Source organism: Camellia sinensis, chromosome 3 (genome assembly GCF_055761805.1).
Source record: "Camellia sinensis isolate YWXY chromosome 3, ASM5576180v1, whole genome shotgun sequence".
Lineage (NCBI taxonomy): Eukaryota > Viridiplantae > Streptophyta > Magnoliopsida > Ericales > Theaceae > Camellia > Camellia sinensis.
In genome coordinates this window covers 167,118,821-167,136,015 of record NC_138963.1, presented here as the reverse complement: position 1 = coordinate 167,136,015, position 17,195 = coordinate 167,118,821, and the positions used below count along the sequence as shown (strand labels likewise).

At 32.6% G+C, this 17,195-nt stretch overlaps 1 pseudogene; it reads left to right on the top strand.

Annotated features, from left to right (window-relative positions):
• Positions 1-6,091: 6,091 nt before the first annotated feature.
• Positions 6,092-16,479, top strand: LOC114302414 (putative LRR receptor-like serine/threonine-protein kinase RKF3 pseudogene; annotated as a pseudogene).
• The last annotated feature ends 716 nt before the right edge of the window (positions 16,480-17,195 follow it).

The following is a 17,195-nucleotide window of genomic DNA, read 5'->3' as shown; positions in this document are numbered from 1 at the left end:
TGGAGAAAAATTTGAAAAATTCAATGGAATAGAGTTTAAGAGATGGAAGCAAAAATGCTATTTTATCTTACAACTTTGCATTTAGTCCGGTATATCCGTGAGGAGGCCCCGAAACAGACAGAGGGGGATGACGCTAATCGTCAACTTGTTGCTGCAATAGATGCCTGGAAACAAGGTGACTTTCTATGTTGAAATTACATACTAAATAGACTTGATAATTCTTTATACAATGTATATTGTGTAAAGAAGACGATCAAAGAACTTTGAGAATCTCTTGAATTGAAGTACAAAACTGAAGATGCCGGTGTAAAGAAATTTGTTGTTGGACAATTTCTAGATTTTAAAATGTTTGATTCAAAAATGGTGGTTGGCCAAATCTAAGAAATTCAGTTGATTCTACATAATATCATTTCTGAGGAATGATTCTGAGTGAATCATTTCAAGTTGCTGCTATTATTGAGAAACTTCCGCTAGCATGGAAAGACTTCAAAAATTACCTTAAGCAAAAATGCAAGGAAATGAAGTTGAAAGAATTTATCATGTGACTGAGGATTAAAAAGGACAATCAAAAATCCAAGAAGAAGTCTAGGAACCAAGTCATGCAGGCTAAGGCAAATGTTGTGGAACAAAGACAAAGTTCAAGGTTCAACAACAACAAAAAGAGAAAGCATGATGGCAAAGGGTCCAAGCAAGGCTTCAAAGGTGAGAACGACAAAAGATTCAAAGGCAAGTGCAATGTGTGTGGTGGTGATGGACATTGAGCAAATGATTGTCAAAGGCGCAAAGATGGAGCAAGTTCTAGCAAGAAACCAGCACAAGCCAACAGAACCGAGGGTTACAATCTTTCTGAGGGATTGGCAGACATCAACCTTTCTGTAGTAGTCTCTGAGGCTAACTTGGTAGGCAACCCTAAAGAATAGTGGGTGGATACTGGACCAACCCGCCACATTTGTGCCAATAAGAAAATGTTTACAACCTACAAAGTGGTGGAAAATGACGAATAACTATTCATAGGAAACTCCTCTGCATCAAATGTAGAAGGACAATGGAGGATAGTGCTAAAGATGACCTCGGGGAAGGAATTCACTCTCAACAATATACTCCATGTTCCGAAAATTCGTAAAAATTTAATTTTTGGGTCATTGTTGAATAAAAACGGGTTTAGGCTAGTATTTGAATCTGCAAAATTTGTACCTACTAAGCTGGGATGTATGTAGGTCGTGGGTATATGACTGATGGACTTTTTAAGCTCAATGTGTTGACTGTTGTACTAACTATTGCTTCCAATAATAAAAACACATCTTTTGCTTATATTGTTGATTCTTCTCACTTACAGTAGGTTAGGATATGTAAATTATGGTTCTTTGCATAAACTTGTTAATCTAGAATGTTTACCTAAATTTAATCTTGATCCTAATCATAAATGTGAAGTATGTATTGAAGCTAAAATGACTAGAGTATCATTTAATAAAATTGAAAGAAGAATTGAACCACTAGCTTTAATTCACATCAACATTGGTGATTTAAAATTTGTGCAAACTAGAGGTGGTAAAAAATAATATATAACTTTTATTAATGATTACACTAGATATTCCTATGTATACTTATTTCGAAGTAAAGATGAGACCTTAGAAGCTTTTAAGCAATATAAGGTAGAAGTTGAAAATCAACTTGAAAAAAAGATTAAGGTTGTAAAAAGTGATAGAAGCGGTGAATATGATGCACCATTTGATGAGTGTTGCTCAGATCTTGGTGTCATTCACCAAACCACTGCACCTTATTCTCCTCAATCAAATGGAGTGGCTGAAAGGAAAAATCGCATTTTTAAACGATGATGAATGCCATGTTGATAAGTTCGGTTTTACCCCAGAACTTGTGGGGGGAGTCTATTTTATCAGCAAATTATATCCTAAATAGGATACCCCACAAGAACACTAACCAAACACCTTATGAATTATGGAAAGGTCATCAATCTTCTTGTAATTACTTAAAAGTGTAGGAGTGCTTGGCAAAAGTAGTGGTCCCTAGTCCTAAAAAGACTAAAATTGGACCAAGAACCGTTGATTGTGTATTCATTGGCTATGCAAATAATATTAGTACATATCAATTTTTGGTATTTAAATCAAGTATTCTCGATATACACACAAATACTATTATCGAGTCAAGAAATGCATCATTTTTCAAACATATATTTCCTTGGAAAAAGGATGAAGAAAATCAAATTCCTGTAGATACAAAGACAATGGCTAAAGAAGTTGAGTCATTTGAATTGGAAGAGACCAAGGAGATCTAAGTCTTTTTGTCCAGATTTTCTAACTTTTCTGTTAGAAAATGAGCCTCAAAACTTTAAAGAAGCAATGCTAGGTCCTGAAGCACCATTATCGAAAGAGGCTATAAATGACGAAGTTGAATCCATTATATAAAATCATACTTGAGAATTGGTTGATCTTCCTCCAAGGTGCAAACCACTTGGATACAAGTGGATTTTCAAAAAGAAAATCAAAGCAGATGGGTCAATTGATAAATAGAAGGTTCGCCTTGTAATTAAGGGGTATAGACAAAAGGAAGGTCTTGAATACTTTGACACCTATTCCCCTGTAACAAGAATAACATCCATTCACATATTGATTACTATAGCAGCATTGTATAATCTTAAAATAAATCAGATGGATGTTAAGACCGCCTTTTTAAATGGAGATTTAAATGAAGAAATTTACATGGAACAACCTGAGGGATTGAAAGTTCCTGACCAAGAGAAAAAGGTTTGTAGACTTGTCAAATTCTTATATGGATTAAAGCAAGCATCGAAACAACGGCATGAGAAATTTGATCATGCTATGATTTCAGATGGGTTTAGAATAAATGAGTGTGACAAATGTGTCTATGTCAAAAATACCGACAAAGGTTATGTCATCGTTTGTCTATATGTAGATGATATGCTCATCATTGGTAACAATATTGAAATGATAAAGACTACCAAGAAATTGTTAAACAAAAGGTTTGACATGAAAGATATGGGAGTAGCAGATTACATACTTGGAATAAAAATTTCTAAAACATCTGATGGGTATGTTTTATCTCAATCTCATTATGTTGAGAAAATTCTGAAAAAGTTTGGAAAACATGACACCTGTCTTGCTAAGCAACCTATAGATGCTAATGTTCATTTACTAAAGAATACATGAGAAAGCATATCACAAGTAGAATACTCCCAAATCATTGGAAGCTTGATATACTTAATGAATTGTACACGGCCTGACTTAGCCTTTACAGTCAGTAAATTAAGAAGGTACACAAGCAACCCAAGGAAGGATCATTGGACAACTATAATTAGGGTGCTTAGATATCTAAGACATACCCAAAATTATGGATTGCATTATACAAAACATCCAACAGTACTTGAAGGGTATAGTGATGCGAATTAGATATTGGATACCAATGACTCAAAGTCCATTAATGGATATGTCTTTACTCTGGGAGGTGTAACAATATCTTGGAAGTCCTCCAAGCAGACTTGCATTGCAAGGTTCACAAAGGAATCCAAATTTATAGCTTTACATAAAACAAGAGAAGAAGTAGAGTGACTTCGAAGATATTCCAATATGGCCAAATCCCATGTCAGCTATATACATACACTGTAACAATGAAGCAGCAATAGGATGGGCACAAAATTATATGTATAACGGCAAGTCTTGACACATCCATTGACGACATAATACCGTTAGGAAATTGCTCTCAAATGGTATAATATCCATTGAATATATAAGGTCTAAAGATAATATTGCGGATCTGTTAACGAATGGGCTAGCTGGAGAGCAAGTGTTTAGTTTATCAAGGGGAATGGGATTAAAGCATATTAACTAAGAATCGCCATAATGGCAACCCAACCTAGAAGACTGGAGATCCCAAGAACTAGGTTTAATGGGACAACCGGATTATGGAGATTCCCTAATCACTAGAGAGGTTCTCTGTCCTACCTATTTTCTATGATAAAAAAAGTGATCCCTGCAGCGTAGTTATGATAAGCTTTGCTTTTAATGATTCTTATATCCTGGATATCCAAGTGGAGTGTGGCAGGACATTCTTAATGAGAATTACCTATGTAAGTGTAAATTGGGCCGGTTCTATGAGAATTAAAAGGCTCAATTCTCTAGAGCACTCACTGAACCAAGTATTGTTCAAGGCCAAAATGAACACAACCGTAGAACAAGACTGTGTTTGGTAATACTCTGCGTGTAATCTATTGTCATGGCTTATACAAATGGTTGAACAGCTTAAGGCATTAAGTCCACTGGGCAGCTAGTAAGTTCAATAGGTTTTCACTAGGGCAGGTTTAAAGCCAAAAACTACCTATCCTGAAGTAGAGCATCTCCTTAATGTACTCTCTTGCATCTTTTGCATCTAGTTGCATGTCTGTTTCCGTCAACTAGGGGATTGTTGGAAATTGTGGTTTTTATAGGCTTATTTTGGCCAATTTTGAGCCCAAATTTGAGTGGTGCCCACACGTCTTTTGCGGTGGGTTCAAAAGGTGACGTGTTCCTTGTCGCATGGCAAGTCACACGGTGAAGATGGTTTGTCAAAACTATTTATGAGTGAATAAGAAGTTGGTGTTATTTTTGGGTTTGTGAAATGAGAAGTTGAAGAGTCAAATGTGGGTTTCCTTAAATTGGTTCTCTTACATTAAAACTTTAAGAGAGCTAGTGTGAGTATATAAGTTCTAGGTGGACATACTTGGGTTGGACCCCAAGAGGCACCCCAAGTTTTTAAAGAAGGGAGTTACGGACAAAGTGGGCTTAGCCCAAAACCACCACACACATGCACGCACGCACGCACCACAACCGCAGTTCGGCCAACTATGCTCGGTATGGGATGTGGGTCAGATCGAGTTGGGTCTTGGCTTTAATTTTTGGACAAAATTGTTTGAATTTTTCCCCCCAAATTCTTGCGTGAAAATTTGAAATCCTAACCGAAAAATTCAAACGTTTGCGCCAATTTCAAAATTGAAACTTGAACAATGGCCTTCCTTCCTTCTCCAGTTACCTTTCTTCACTCTTGCGGTTTTTAGCTTCGCACCTATTTGGAGGGCTTCCAATCCTATCCGAACAGTCACCATCTTGCCTATAAATTCAAACGTTCTCCAACCAATTCATGAATTCGTTTTTCTCCATTTCGATGTATTACTCTTCTGCATATTGTTATTATAATTTTCTGGAAGAGAGAGATACAACTCAGTTTGTTCGCCAGACCTAGATTGTAGTGCTGCAATTCTAGGATATAGTTGTTGCATCCTGAGAGATTGGCGTCATCTTTTCTCGAGCATCGTAAGAAGGACGTAACGATCTTGAGGAAAGTGTGTCTAACACACGTCTCGGCTATCTTTCCTTTATGCATTTCTATATAGCAATAATCTGTAAGTTTTTTTATTTTTATTTTTTTTATTTAAAGTAATTCAGTGTGTGTTCTTGTTCTAGTTTTATACTTGAACAAGAAATTTCTTTCCTTCCTTCGTTTTCAGAAATAATTCTTTTCTTGATTTTGGAAAAATAAAGTTTACATTCTAAAATTTATATAGGTAAATTACATTTACCTCCCTTGAGGTTTCTGACAAATACAGGGACCTCCCTTGTAGTTTCAATAATTACACTAACTTCTCCTACTTTACCTGACATTGTACAGATTCCCCCAATCCGTCAATTATACAAACACGACGTTACTTTTGTATACAAAATGACCATATTACCCTTTTATTTGAGTCTGAAAAAATGAAAATACCCTTTGATTATAGCATTCAACTTTGTTTTTAATTTTAATTTTAATTTTTTTGTTCTCTCTCATCTCATCTCATTCCCCATTCCCAACTTCACTCTGGTTTCGAATTGCAACAGCAGTGTAATCTGAATTCTCTAAATCACTCCCCAGATGTCCCTCATATTCCTCCTATTTCTCTCTCTACAACTCCACCTCTCTCATCTCTCCTCTCTTCTCCTCCTCCTCCTTCTCCACCGTCGCCCGCCACCTCCACGCCACGACCTCATCATGTCCTCTCGATTTCGACGTCCTTCGCCGACTCATTCAATCCTCAAATCGTCCAAAACTCGACTCCGATTCCGTCTCTTGTCATTACATCAAGGCCGATCTCCGACTCGTTCAGTCCGATTATCTCCGAACCACCAACAATTTTCTTCCTCTGATTGACTCCGCCGAGTCTTGTTGGGTTTCGTACCAAACCCTAATCAACAATTTCTTCCCCAATTTCAATGATATTCGTAAAATCTGCGGTTTTCAGACCTCATGGATCGCCGAGGGTTGTATGAACATCACTACTCGTGATGAATTCGAAGGCAATGTCTCGAAATCGGCGTTAGACGTTGCGGTGAAGGCGTGTAATCAATCTCTTGGTAACGGTTCGCCGTGTGCTTCTTGCACCACCAGTCTTTCGAGCCTCCAGCCTTCGAATTTGAACGACCGATCAATTGGAAACCTCTCCGATTGCACGGTGTACCCTTCGATTTATGCCACGGCGCTTATCAATCATTTCGGCCCAACCGATGAAGGTACTGCCAATTGTCTATTTGGTTTTGATTTTTCTGATTTGTGCAATTCGAATGGTAGAGTTAGAACAATTGTGATTTGTGTAGTTGTGATAGGTTGTGGGTTTGTTTTGTTTCTGGATTGTGGTGGGTTTTGGATTTTACGGCGAAAATGCGAGAAAATTAGGGAGAGAAGTAAGGTTGATCATGAAAGAGAAACTAATTTAGCTTTGGAATGAATTCAATCAATGAAAGTACTACTTTAGTTAGGTACACATTTGATGAAATTAGGAAAGCAACAAAGAATTTCTCTAGGTTGAACATAATTGGGAGAGGTGGGTATGGGAATGTATTCAAAGGGGTATTGCCGGATGGCTCTGAAGTTGCGTTAAAGCGGTTCAAGAATTGCTCGGTGGGAGGCGATGCGGTTTTCGCCCACAAGGTCGAGGTCATTGCGAGCGTTCGACACGTGAATCTCGTGGCTTTGAGAGGGTATTGTATTGCTACTACTCCTCTAGAAGGCCACCGGAGGATACTTGTGTGTGATTTGATGAGGAATGGTAGTCTTAATGACCACCTATTCGGATTTGAGGAAACATTTTTAAAGATTTATGAGAGAGAGAGAGAGAGAGAGAGAGATGATAATGGAGTTAGCAGTCACAAAATGAAGGCAAAGGAAACTACCCACCATTTTCTCAGAAAATACACTGTTCCGGACATAGATGGGTTGAGGACACTTGAGGGCATTATAGACATTTTAATGTTTGGCTTTGATGACATCAGCTTTTTCTGTGAAATAAATAAACGGAAGTCAACAGAAGGGGGAATCTTGACATTGTCAGGTAAAGCAGTGGAGGTTATTGTAATTATTCAAACTACATGGGAGGTCCATGTATTTGTCAGAAACCTTAGGGGAGGTAAATGTAATTTACCCAATTTATTTTAGAATTTTATTTCTAATCTTTTTTTTTTTAAAATTTTAAATACACATAATTTGCTATTGTATTAAATAGTTTTCCTACACAAACATCACGGATACGTTGTTGGTTTTATGGGTGGTTTTGGAAATATCTGATTTGGCTTGTAAAAAAGTATAATCCACTACCATTAGGATTGTGAGAAAGGCTTCTCCTCTGCCATTATTCTCTCTCTCTATATTTTTTATTTCATTTTCTGGGTTGCATTTTGAATTTATAATGATGATTTTAATTGTTTATTTTATAAATTTTATAGTGAAAATTATATGTGTAAAAAATTAATTTTATGAAATATTAATAATAGAAAAACAAGTCTGATTTTATTTTATAAAATGGACTATTTATGTTTAAACTCATAACTATCATCCGTTTAAAAAAAAAAACATGATTTAATTTGTTCATATATCTAGTGATATCTAATGAAATTGATCTTTTACACAACTGATCTTTACTTCTAAGGCTACAAGTTGAATGTTTTTTTGGGAGAGACTTCTATCCAGTTGGGAAAACAAACTAAAGAGTATTGTTGGGCTTCCGTGAGTTCACCATAGAGCCCATATCGATGACCTGAACCGTTCACCAATCACAGTTTATTATGTCCTCTCATGTTCTTCAATTACCCAACACAAATTTGTAAGCCATACCCCCTCCACCAATCACAACACCATTGGGGCACTACGTGGTAGTGCCCTAGTACCAACCAATAACTTCTCGTTCAATATGTAGAGCTCATTGAATGCTTTATCCTTACAAAAAATCACATTGATTGGAAATTAATAATCATTTGATTCGATCACATTTGTGTTAATAATTTATTTTTGAAATTATATACTTAGGCCTCGTTTGGGAACAGGCTAATTTAGTAACTTTTTGACTATTTGGCTAAAAAGGTAAGTAAAAAAAACTTGTATGTTTGGGATGACTTTTTGGCTAATTACGAAAAGATGTGCAAAAAGTAGAGAGAAAAGAGAATCTTTGACTTTTTGGTATGAGTTATTGGCTTTTTGGCTAATTTAATAACTTTTTGGCTAATTGGCTAAAATAGCCTCTTGCCAAACGAGGCCTTACTGTTAACACAAATGCAATATGATCAAGTAACTATCGATATTCGATCAATATGATTTTCTATAGGAATGAAGTAGTCGACAAACTCTACACATTTATGTTGGCTTCGTGGTGAGCCCACGGTCGCCCAACATCACCTTCTAGTTCGATAATAGACTAGAGAGAAGCCTCTCTCTTTGAATTATTGTTGTGGATCCGAGATAAAGCTTGCAAAATATAATATAAAGGGGTATGGAGGAAAGCCATTTCCTAGGATTGAGGGGTTTATATAGATAATTTATTTAAGGGAAAAAAAAAAAAGTTTGTTTGATCTATTAATGGTCCCTTCATAATTTAAATTAATTAGATTTGTTTTTGAAAATTGAATAACAAATACGATTTTGAAATACATTGTCTATTTAAAAAATAATAATAAAATTATATAATTATGATTATTTAATTAGTTTTTTTTTTTTTTAAAACTTTTTTTTCAAGAATCTATACATATAGACCTAAATAACCTAAAAGGTGGGATTCGAAATGGATCCACAAGTCAAACAGCAGTGGACTGGATTTTTCTCCAATCGGAGAGAAGCAAAATCCTATTACTATAAATTAGCAGTAAAATATATGTACAAAACTAGTGTATAGGAAAATACTCAAAAACAGTATTATATGATCAAAAATCAAAATGAATTTGAGTTATACAATAATTATTTTTGTTAAGATATTTCTGTACATAAGTTTTGTATATTCATCGTTCATGAATTAAGCACTTTGGGGCTTAATAGGTACAACTTGGGATTAGGAGGTGTATTTCTTCCAGATCTCAAATTCAATATTTACTACGCAATAAGTTCTTTGGGGTCAATCCATATAGAGCGTTTGCTTTAGCTTTAAATGGGGTCTTCATAAGTGAACGGTGAGATTGATCTTCAAAATTAATCGAGATGTGTGTAAATTAATCCGAATACCTAGTTATAAAAAGGAAAAAAAAATTAAATATGAATATAAACAGAAACACACCACAGAAACATTGCTGGTTTTGTGGGTTTCTTTGGAATTCTTTTTATTAATAAAACAAAGTTGGGGGTGGGGGTCTTTGGATGTCATAGTCACGTAGGGAAATTTAGAAAGTGGGGGTCTTTGGACGTCATAGTCACGGAGGGAAATTTAGAAAATAACAATGATTGAGATTCTTACTTATTTATTTATTTATTTTTTTTTGGAGATTTTTACAACTTTGTTTGAACCTCTATCATTAATAATGTGACTCCCATATATATATATATATATATATGAGCGGGTCTCATTTATACATCAATGGTGGAGATCTAAAAAAAATTATGATATCTTTAAAAAAAAAAATTGAAGGGTCTCGAGTATTTTTTTTGGTAGAAAAATAGAGAGATTTGGTTGGATCGTAATTTAGCCATGAAAGTCGGACCGTACTATTGCCGCACCTTTGACTAGCTAATTATTTATTTATTTTTTTTTTGTGAAACTCATGCACGATGTTCCTTTGACTAGCTATTTTTGTGAAACTTATATGTTGTGAATTATATCATGGAAATATTACTTTTATATTCCTTTTAAAAACATGAATATTACATTTATTTTCATTTTTAGTCAATCGATTTAAAAAATAAATATGAGTTCTTGGTTTAGTTTGTGGCTCGGATCAATCAATAAGATATTCATAATTGCAAAGATATAAATGATTAAAAAAAAAATCCATGATAAGGAGGGAAAAAAAAAAAAACAACATTTACCTTGGACATTGATTTGACCCTCAAAAGTATAGAAATGGCTAACTGAAATAAATCAGTTCGATTTCAATTAATTTAGGTTATTAGATTATACTTCTTTTTTCTTTTTTCCTTTTTTATTTGATTAACAAAAAAATATTTCAATAAATATATAAAATTAAAGGTACAAGAAAAGTATAATACACAAGGAGAGAGTATAAAAACTCCCCTACTACTTCAACCTGTAAGATTATACTTAAAAGGAGTACTAGTAGAAGTATAACAATTTCTTTTTATTGAGTTTCATGTTCAACCATGTTGTAAAGGGTTTTCTTATACATTTATTTTTTGATGGGTAAAGTTTTATTATACATAGTTGGAGTTTTCTTATACAATTTTGCTTTTCCTCTTCGTATTGCTTAAAAACAATTGGTTGGAGTAGAAAAACTTTCATGATCAGCAAGTGTTGATCATAAAGTCAAGGTAAATGCAGTAAGTAGGAGAGTTACAAGCTGGTAGATCTCAATCTCATCTACTATCATTTTAAATTGAGAAATTTACAGTCAAGTGCTATTTTTGACAAATAATGGCAACTTAGATTCTATTCACAAAACTTTAAATTCATAAGTCTTTTGTTAATTTTGTATGACCAATCTATCTTTACAAATTCAAAAACACAAAACACCCTCTCTCTCTCTCTCTCTCTCTCTCTTCGTTCCTCTCTTTATCTCCACAAATTTCAAATTTTTCTACTTTTTTGTTCACAAATTCCAGAGCAACAAAGCTAGAAGATCATCTACTATCATCAAACATTGATATCAGTTGGAAACATTCTCATATTTGAAGTCGTTCCCCTCTCTCTCTATCTCTACAAATTTCATATTTTTCTACTTTTTCGTTCACAAATTCCAAAGCAACAAAGCTAGAAGATCATCTACTATCATCAAACATAGATTCAGTTGGAACATTCTCATATTGGAAGAAGCGAAATAGTGAAAATAAGAGCTCCCGTTGCAAGTGGTCTTCGACGAGCTCTTGAAGATCACTTCGTTTCTTGATACCCTGAGGTTTGCAAAACTGTGATCGACGATGTTGTAGATCGGCTCAATGATTCTAGACTTTTCAAATTCAAATATCTTAAACCCTAATTTTTGAGGGAATCTTTTCATTTTCAAAACTATTGTTTTCGATTTCAATTTCGATTTCAATTTCAATTTCAACGTTGATTTTGGTATCATGGGAATGAAATCACCAATTTCATCTCATGCTCTGTTTTTTTTTCTTCTCAGTATTCTTATTTTTAAAATTGAAAAAAACTGATAATACTCTCAATTTTAAAATTGAAAAAAATTAATAATATTCTCAATTTTATTAAATAGTCAAATCAAACCAAAAAGTAGTGGGGCAAAAACGTTTAATCTTATACTATATATTTTTTTTATCAGTTAGCAAAACAACTATCTGGAATATTGTTGTGCAAAATTAATAATGTTCTCATTTTTAAAATTAAAAAAGAACTGATAATATTATCAATTTTACTAGATAGTCAAATCAAATCAAATGACAAAAGGACAAAAACGTCTTTATATCTCAAAATAAGATTTGTTGGTTCAAAAAATCTTGAACAGGACCTAAGCTAACACAGTATTGGTTAATAGAATTTTTTGGTAGTTAATCCTTTTAAATTTAATAAGACTTGCAGGAAATTGGGGTTGATGCCTCATGTAAAATGGTGACTATGGATATTTTTACTTATTATGTATTTACACAATAAATAAGGTGTCTGCGTAAGATTTATCATCTTTAAAAAATAGTATGATATATCGTGACACTTTTTTTTTATTTATTAACGACATACTATTACACATTGAAAGTCATATATATAAAAAGTTATGAAGTTTGAGTATTTCAAACATATTGTCGTATGAATAACATGACACAAATATGTATAATTATGTAAAATACATTCGGCGTGTTTGATTCGCGGGATAAGGGGGGTGGACTATCCACTATTTGGATTGTAATCCAAATAGTGTTCCTTATCCGTCGTTTGATTTTTTTTTAGTCCGGCGGACTCCATGTCCGGCCGGACTCCATGTCCCCCATATGGGGGACTATCCTATCCTGGGGGGGGGGGTGGGATTGTTTTGGGGGGACTAATCACTGTTTGGATTAGATGCGAAAATGACAATTTTGACCCTCTACTATTTAATTATGTATTATATTTAATAAAATTTAATAAAATTTAAATGTCTCAATTTAAAAATAAAATAATTTTATTTAACTTTTTATTAATGTTTTATTTATTTAATTTTTTAAAATAATTTTTTTATAGATATTTTATTGATGTTTTATTTTAAAATTTTGTTTATGTTTTATTTAATTTCATTATTTAAATTTAATAGATGTTTTAATAGATGTTTTATTTAAACAATTAAATGTTTAATTTCAACAATAAATAATTTCATTTATTTAAATTATGTTTTATTTAAACATTTAAACATTTGTACATCAACATGTTTATTAAATTATTTCAACATCTGTACATCAACATGTATATTTATTTAACATCTATTAAATTATGTTTTAATACGTCAACATTTGATTACATCTACATTTGTTGATTGTTAATTACATCAACATTTGTTAATTGTTTAAACATAATCTGTACATCAACATTTATTTAATTGTTAATTGTTAATTGTTTAAACATAATCTGTACATCAAAATAATTTCAATGTTAATTGTTTAAATAAAAATTTAAACATTTAACCATTAGTATGTTTAATTTAAAAATAAAAATAATCTGTACCAGTCAAATTTTTTTATCAATATTAGTATGTTTAAATATCTTTAAACAAAATTTAACCATTAGTATGTTTAATGTTTAATTGTGTAAATAAACAAACACAGTAAAGTTTTGCATGTAAAAAAAATAATGATTTGTTATACAGTAATGATTTAAAACAAATTTTATTGATATTTTATTTATTTATTTATTTAATTTTAAAAAAACGAATTTATTTAATTAAAAATAATTAAAATATTAAAGATATGTTTAATATTACTATTACTTAGTAAACAATTGAAAAGGGTAAAATAGTCTTTTGTTCATTTATCCTATCCAGTCCGTCCAACCAAACGCTGGATTCACTGAAAATAGTCCTATCCAGACATCTAATCCCATGAAAAAACAAACACAGGATACATATCCAATCCGACCAAATAGTCCGGGGGATTCACAGTCCCAGGACTCAAGTCCGATGGATTCTAATCCCCCCTTTTCCAGTCCGTCCAATCAAACACACCCATTGGGGCTTAGAATGGATATAAGACATGTACATTTCGGATACGAGATGGATACATTTCAAATACTTTTTCAGATATTCACGACATACATATATACATACATACATACATACATACATTAAAATATAAGAGTGTTGGAACATTCATATTTGTGTTTATTTTTAAATTTTTTTTAAAAACTGTATTTTACAATTATAAAAATTTATAAAAAAATCGTTAAGAGTTCTTTGCATTTCAAAAATATTTTAATTGTTTCTTAAATTTGATTTTTTAATTGTTATGTATTATGTACAACTATATTTTTATGGATGTATTGGATTGTACTTATATTCTACTGTATCAACATGCTCGCAACATTTTTGTATCCTTACCTACACCAGCACTCATATCCCTACTTTAAAAAGTGAAAATTTTGATAAAATATCCTGATAATATATACCATACATCTAATCTAAGTGAAAATGAGGTGATTTTTCAACTTGTTATGTTTTTAAATAATTGTCGGTGGGCAAGTTAGCTGCCAAACATAAACCTACCACAATTAACTTCATAGTTTCAACAAATAGGGTTACAAATTTATGAAGCCTCATCTTATTTTTTTTCTTCATTTATTTATTTCATCTGATGTGCTAGTGAAATTCCATAATTTCTTCCATTTATTAAAGCTGTTGAAGTCTTTGATGAGGACTCAATACAAATTAAAGAAGTGTGGTCAAGAGTTAAATTTGAATTTCTTATAATTCAACAATTATATGATTAATATTTAAGAAAACCAAAATTTCAAGAGAAAACAAGGAAGTTGTATTTTTTTTCCCTTTTGCTTTTTATGTGCTTTGGATTATTTAAATGGGTCTTGTTAAGTGTCCCTTAGGTACAAAAAAAAAAAAAAAAAAAAAAAATTACAAATTTTAATAACACACTTAATTTAATTTTTAACTTTTTCACCATTTCAAAATAATTTTTGGACAAATCCCAATTTTAAACAAGGATGAATTACACTGATGGTTCTTATAATTTGGGACTTCTGTTACTTTGATTCTTGATCTTTCAATTGTGATACATTTGATCATAATTATGAATCTCGTTCCAAATAAGAACAATTGAAGAAACCGTTGCTGCATTTCAAGGGCAAAGTCATTAATTTGATAAAATATAAACTAATTTGATAAAAAATAAATGTCAAAAAATTATTTTTGAATTTTTAAAAATTATTTCTACCCACTAAAGATAAAATTATATAACAATGATAAATCTTTTACATTTTTAATTTTTTTTAATTTTTTTACCATATTAATTTTTAGTATGTGTTTGGATGATGATCATGTAATATGTGATTATTTTTGTTAATATTTTTGGATGGCTGTTGTATTTGTTATTAACAGATATCTTTGAATTGCTATCTTGTAATGGACGTTATTAAGTTTTTAATTTATAATCGATATGTTTAATATATAAAATATTTTTAGTTTTGATTTTTTGATTTAATAGATTGGTTTAATAATGAAATTGTAGTTGTCACCATGTTTGATTTTTGAAAAAATATAAACTAATTCAACTAAAATAAATATCAAAAAAATTAAAAAAAAATTATTTCTATCCTCCCACAAGATAAAATTATATAAAAATAATATGTTATTAATTTTTTTTCACCAATTTAATTTTTAGTTTCTTAGAAAGATTTTTTTATAAATAGATTCTAAAAATCAAACCAAACGAAATGCGACGGATCGGTTCAGTTCAATTTGGTCAGTTTGAGTGGATCGGAATATCTGTTGTTCACCCTTATCCCAAGTTTTGTAAGGAGGAGAGTTATAGATAAAATGGGCTTGGCCCAAAACCACCTCATATACGCGCCGTCACCCGGCTAAGCTGAGCCAGGCGCAAGTGCGGGTCAGGTTGGGTCCTAACTTTAATTTTTGGACAAAATTTGTTTGGATTCCCCCCCCCCAAAAAAAAAAGTCCTGCGGGAAAAGTTGAAATCCTAGCGGAAAAATTCAAATGTTTGTGCCAATTTCAAACTTCAAACTCAAATTGTGGCATCTCTTTCTTCTCCGGTCACCTCTCTTCACTCTAATAGTTTTCAGGTTTGCACTTGTTCGGAGGGCTTCCAAACCCATCCGAATAGTCACCATCTTGCCTATAAATTCAGACCTTCTCTAACCAATTCATGAATTCTTTTTTCTCCATTTTGCTGTATTACTCTTCTGCATATTGTTCGTATAATTTCCTATAAAAGAGAGATACAACTCAGTCTGTTCACCAGACCCTGATTGTAGTGTTGCAATTCTGGGACATTGTTGTTGCATCTTGAAAGGTTGGCGTCATTTGTTCTCAAGCACCGTAGCGAGGATGTAACGATCTTAAGGAAAGTGTGTCCAACACATGCCTTGGCTGTCTTTCCTTTCTGCATTTCTACACAGCAATAATCTACAAGTTTTCTTTTTTTTTTTTTCAATTTAAAGTAATTCAGTGTGTGTTCTTGTTCTAGTTTTATACTTGAACAAGAATAAGTTTACATTCTAAAATTTATTTTAGTATTTTATTTCCAATCCTTTTTTTAAAAAAATTTAAATACACACAGTTTGTTATTTTATTAAACGGTTTTCCTATAGCTTAAGATCGTTAAGTTATTTTTGTGTATTTATTTTTTTTATGAAATTGTGATTTTCAGAAAAAATGGCAATGGATAGTGCTGAGACTATTTTGATCTTGACCCCAACAGTCTTGATACCATCGCCAGTGACTCCTACGGTGTCGACAAACCATGGAGAAAAATCGAAAAAAATCAATGGAACAGAGTTTAAGAGATGGCAGCAAAAAATACTATTTTATCTTACAGCTTTGCATTTGGCCCAGTACATCCATGAGTAGGCCCCGAAATAGATAGAGGGGAAGGACGCTGATCGTCAACTTGTTGTTGCAATAGATGCCTGGAAGTAAGGTGACTTTCTGTGTCGAAATTACATACTAAATGGACTTGATAATTCTTTATACAATATATATTGTGTAAACAAGACGGCCAAAGAACTTTGGAAATTTCTTGAATTGAAGTACAAAACTAAAGATGTCAGTGTAAAGAAATTTGTTGTCGGATAGTTTTTGGATTTTAAAATGTTTGATTCTAAAATGGTGGTTGGCCAAATCTAAGAAATTCAGTTGATCCTATATGATATCATTTCCGAAGAGATGATTTTGGGTGATTCATTTCAAGTTGCTGCTATTATTGAGAAACTTCCACCTACATGGAAAGACTTTAAAAATTACCTTAAGCACAAACGCAAGGAAATGAAGTTGAAAGAACTTATCATACGACAGAGGATTGAAGAGGACAACCGAAAATCTGAGAAGAAGTCTACAAACCAAGTCATGTAGGCTAAGGTAAATGTTGTGGAACAAAGACAAAGTTTGACGTTCAACAATAACAAAAAGAGAAAGCATGATGGCAAAAGGTCCAAGCAAGGCTTCAAAGGTGATAACAACAAAAGATTCAAAGGCAAGTGCTATGTTTATGGTGGTGATGGACATTGAGCAAAGGATTGTCGAAGGTGCAAAGATGGAGCAAATTCTAGCAAGAAACTGGCACCAGC